The sequence below is a fragment of the Sinocyclocheilus rhinocerous genome, unplaced genomic scaffold (assembly GCF_001515625.1).
Source record: "Sinocyclocheilus rhinocerous isolate Xijiao unplaced genomic scaffold, SAMN03320098_v1.1 scaffold1648, whole genome shotgun sequence".
In the NCBI taxonomy this organism is placed as follows: Eukaryota; Metazoa; Chordata; class Actinopteri; order Cypriniformes; family Cyprinidae; genus Sinocyclocheilus; species Sinocyclocheilus rhinocerous.
This window is the reverse complement of record NW_015647958.1, coordinates 1,225,690-1,230,744: the sequence shown is the minus strand read 5'-3', so window position 1 is coordinate 1,230,744 and position 5,055 is coordinate 1,225,690. Positions and strand designations below refer to the sequence as shown.

Genomic DNA, 5,055 nt, shown 5'->3' with positions numbered 1-5,055 from the left:
AAAAGTCCCAGTGGCCTAATGGGTTATGGCATCAGCCTCTGTGTTCAAGTCCCACCTGGGTTGCTTTTGTTGTGTTACATTTAAGTTGGCTGCGCAAGAAATGCTGGGATGATAAGTTTAAAGTGGCACTATAGCCACGACAACAAAACATGAGAACTAGCATAGAGTTAGAAATAGCATAGAGCATAGCATACAATAGAAACAGCATAGAGCATAGCATAGCATAGGTTCTGAAAGCCCTGCGCAAGAAATTCCAGGATGATAAGTTCAAAGTTACACAATAGGTGTGACAAAGGAGCATGAGAGTTAGCATAGAACTGGCAATTTTCTGAATGCTCTTTCAGTTTAGCTTGCATAAGTCTGTCTGTGAATGGGTCAACCAGAGAAGAGGCCCAGTGGCATCATGAGCTATTTTCTGAAAGATCTATCAGTTTATCTTGCATCAGACTGTCTGTGAATGCCTCTGGGTTGACCAGAGAAAGGAACCAGTGGCCTAATGGATAAGGCATCAGCCTCCGGAGCTGGGGATTGTGGGTTCAAGTCACATCTTTGAGGAATTTCATTTAAATTGGCTGTGCAAGAAATTCCAGGATGATAAGTTCAAAGTGACACTACAGCCATGAGAATAAGCATAGAACTGGCAATCTTCTGAGATATTTTTTTAGTTTAGTGTGAGCCAGACTCTCTGTGGATACCTCTGGCTCCACCAGTAAAAGTCCCAGTGGCCTAATGGGTTATGGCATCAGTCTCTGTGTTTTGTGTGAATTATCAAAGACGCGATCTGAGGGAATATCTGGAGCTGTCGTTTATGTCAGCAGGTTGAAGCGACCCCAATAACTGATATTTAGGCCATGGAATGTGAATTGTACCAGGAGAACCCCGCCAAATAAAAATGTATTTTAACCCCCGAACACCATTTTTACTGGGGGACCCCCTCGAAAGCAATTGGGTTATTTTCAGGATAGTTTTGAGTAGCAATTGGGCAGGTTTTGTAGAAAAAACCTGGCAACCCTGCACCAGACAGAGCTGTCGGCGATTCTTCCTATTGTAAAGTCATGCAGTGTGTAACCTCCTGTAACACAGCAACAACTGAATGCTACCCCAGATAGTCGGTCAGTGTGAAACCAACAGTGATGCGACGTCTTTGAAAATCGTGCAGTGTGAACTCGGCATTAGGTTGACCAGGGAAAAAGGTGCAGTGGCATCAGCCTTCGGAACTGGAGATTGAGTGTTGAAGTCCCACCTGGGTTGTTTTTCAGAGTTTACATTTAAGTTGGCTATGCAAGAAATTCCAGGATGATAAGTTCAAGTTCAAGTTGGGTTGCTTTTGTTGTGTTACATTTAAGTTGGCTGCGCAAGAAATTCTGGGATGATAAGTTTAAAGTGGCACTATAGCCACGACAACAAAACATGAGTAATAGCATAGAACTAGGATAGAGTTAGAAATAGCATAGAGCATGGCAAACCATAGAAATAGCATAGAGCAAAGCATAGCATAGGTTCTGAAAGCCCTGACAGTTTAGCTTGCAGGTTAGGTTGATCAGGGAAAAAGATGCAGTGACATCAGCCTTCGGAACTGGGGATTGAGTGTTCAAGTCCCACCTGGGTTATTTTTCAGAGTTTACATTTAAGTTGGCTATGCAAGAAATTCCAGGATGATAAGTTCAAAGTTACACAATAGGTGTGACAAAGGAGCATGAGAGTCAACATAGAGCTGGTAATTTTCTGAATGCTCTTTCAGTTTAGCTTGCATAAGTCTGTCTGTGAATGGGTCAACCAGAGAAGAGGCCCAGTGGCCTCCAGTGGCATCATGAGCTATTTTCTGAAAGCTCTATCAGTTTATCACTATTGCCATGACAACGAAACATGAGAATTAGCATATAATGGGCAATTTTCTGAAATATCTATCAGTTTATCTTGCATCAGACTGTCTGTGAATGCCTCTGGGTTGACCAAAGAAAGGGCCCAGTGTCCTAATGGATAAGGCATCAGCCTCTGGAGCTGGGGATTGTGGGTTCAAGTTCCACCTGGGTCATCTTTGAGGGGTTTGATTTAAATTGGCTATGCAAGAAATTCCAGGATGATAAGTTTGAAGTGATACTATAGCCATGAGAATAAGCATAGAACTGGTAAATCTTCTGAGAGACTTTTTTAGTTTAGTGTGAGACAGACTGTATGTGAATACCTCTGGCTCCACCAGTAAAAGTCCCAGTGGTCTAATGGTTTATGGCATCAGTCTCTGTGTTGAAGTCCCACCTGGGTTGTTTTTGTTGTGTTACATTTAAGTTGGCTGCGCAAGAAATTCTGGTATGATAAGTTTAAAGTGGCACTATAGCCACAACAACAAAACATGAGAACTGGCAATTTTCTGAAAGCGTTGACAGTTTGGCTTGCATCAGACTGTCTGTGACTGCCTGTGGGTGGACCAACAAAAAAGGCCCAGTGGCTAAATGGATTAGGCATCAGCCTTCAGAGCTGGGGATTGTGGGTTTGAGTCCCACCTGGGTCATCGTTGAGAGCTTACATTTAAGTTGGCTGCACAAGATATTCCAGTATGAAAAGTTCAAAGTGACACTATAGCCATGAGAATAAGCATAGAAAAGTGCCAGGCGCCTAATGGGTTATGGCATCAGTCTCTGTGTTCAAGTCCCACCTGGGATGCTTTTGTTGTGTTACATTTAAGTTGGCTGCGCAAGAAATTCTGGGATGATAAGTTTAAAGTGGCACTATAGCCACGACAACAAAACATGAGAAATAGCATAGAGTTAGAAATAGCATAGAGCATAGCATAGCATGGATTCTGAAAGCCCTGACAGTTTAGCTTGCAGGTTAGGTTGACCAGGGGAAAAGGTGCAGTGGCACCTTATGTGAATAGAGAATGTGATGCATGTAAGACTGATACAGAAACTTTAATGCATGTCTTTTTTGAGTGTAAAGAGCTGGATGTCTTTCATAAAAAACTGAAAAAATTGATAAAGGATGACTGGGGAAACGAGTTAAAAGGAGATGAATGGAGAAAAATTTTATTATTCGGTGAATGTAACAATTGTAAAGACATGAAGGTTAATTTGTGTAATTAAATTTTAAGTCATGCAAGATATGCAATTTGGGCAAGAAGGAATTTGGCATATTTTGAAGTGGAAAAAGTGGACATTAATGTGATGTTTAAAACTGTGATGAGAAAGAAAGTTTTTTTAATATGGAAATATCTGAGCAAAGATGTTTTTGAAAAAGTTTTCATTAATGGATGTGGACTTGTATGTGTGGATGACAAAGGAGGGATAAGTTTAAATTTCTAAAAGGGAAGAAACAAAAATGTCATGATAAATAAGGTGTAGGAAGAATGTATGTATGAAAATCGTTTGGTGATGGGATTGATGGATTTATGTAATGCTTTGATGGCTATGATACTCTGTTTGAAATGTGAATTGTATGGATTTGATAGTTTTGATTAAAAAAATTTTTTTTAAAAAGGCATCAGCCTTCGGAGATGGGGATTGGGGGTTCGAGTCCCACCTGGGTTTCTTTGAGAGCTTACATTTAAGTTGGCTGCACAAGATATTCCAGTATGATAAGTTCAAAGTGACACTATAGCCATGAGAATAAGCATAGAACTGGCAGTTTTTTTGAAAGCCCTGTCAGTTTAGCTTGCATAAGTCTGTCTGTGAATTGGTCAACCATCGAAGAGGCCCAGTGGCCTAATGGATAAGGCATCAGCCTTCTGAGCTGGGGAATGTAGGCTCAAAATAGCATAGAGCATAGCATACCACAGAAACAGCATAGAGCATAACATAGGTTCTGAAATCCCTGCCAGTTTAGCTTGCAGGTTAGGTTAACCAGGGGAAAAGGTGCAGTGAAATCAGCCTTTGGAACTGGGGATTGTGTGTTCAAGTCCCAACTGGGTCATTTTTCAGAGTTTACATTTAATTTGGCTGTGCAAAAAATTCCAGTATGATAAGTTCAAAGTGACACTATAGCCATGAGAATAAGCATAGAACTGGCAGTTTTCTGAAAGCCCTGTCAGTTTAGCTTGCATAAGGCTGTGGTTAGATTTTTTTTTATATGATTTATTTATTGAATTTTCAGAACAACAAGACAGACAGAAAGTAATAAACATACAAACATTAGAGGAAAAGGAGAAAAAGCAAACAAACAACTAAATTAGGTTAAAAAGAATAAGTAAAAAAAATAAATAAATAAAAATAAAATAAAATAAATAAATAGCTTAGTTACAAATGTGTGCTACTAACAAGGCAATTAAAGTGCACAATCGGGATAAATGGAGTAATAATAGTACAGTGTAGATGGATAATTAATCAAGAGAGACTGCATCCAGCTGCAGAGTTCTAACATGCTCAAGGAAGGGTAACCAAATTTTTGAGAATTTGACTATAGAGCCACGAAGACTGTGTTTAATCTTTTCTAATTTAATAAAAAATAAAGCATCTTTTAACCACCGAGTGTGAGAGGGGGCGTGAGGACCTTTCCAATGCATCAGAATACAACGTCTTGCTAGTAAAGTGAGAAAAGCTACCAGCTCAATTAAATGAGATGGCAATGAGTAATCAGATGGCAAGACTCCAAATAACCCAAATTAGCGGAGAGGGGAAAAGTTTAACAGATGTGGTAGCTGAAAGTGAGTCAAAAATAGACTCCCAAAAAAGAGACAGAGCAGGACAAGTCCAGAACATGTGGGCTAAATTAGCTGGTTCTAGATGACACTTGTCACAACATGGATCAATGTTGGGAAACAAACAGGCTAATTTACTTTTGGATCAGTGTACTCTGTAAACAACTTTACACTGTAAAACCCCATGGCGAGCGCAAACAGATGAATTATGAACACGTTTTAAAACCAACTGCCATGTCTCTGCATTTTTCTCAGTGTTAAGATCCCTAGCCCAGGTAATCCGAACACAATCAGAAGCCAGGGGGTGACATGCAGATAAAATATTGTATATTGTAGAGATACTGTAGCTCCTCTTTGATAAGGATTAGTATTGAAAATACTATCGACAAGGGTGGAGGGTGGGCTCATGGGGAACCCGGGAAAAT

General features: G+C 40.0%; 1 non-coding gene across 1 annotated transcript; it reads left to right on the top strand.

The window, feature by feature from the left end:
• Positions 1-1,962: 1,962 nt before the first annotated feature.
• trnaq-cug (transfer RNA glutamine (anticodon CUG)) lies at positions 1,963-2,035 on the top strand. Its single transcript has one exon. It is a non-coding gene; the product is annotated as a tRNA-Gln (tRNA).
• The last annotated feature ends 3,020 nt before the right edge of the window (positions 2,036-5,055 follow it).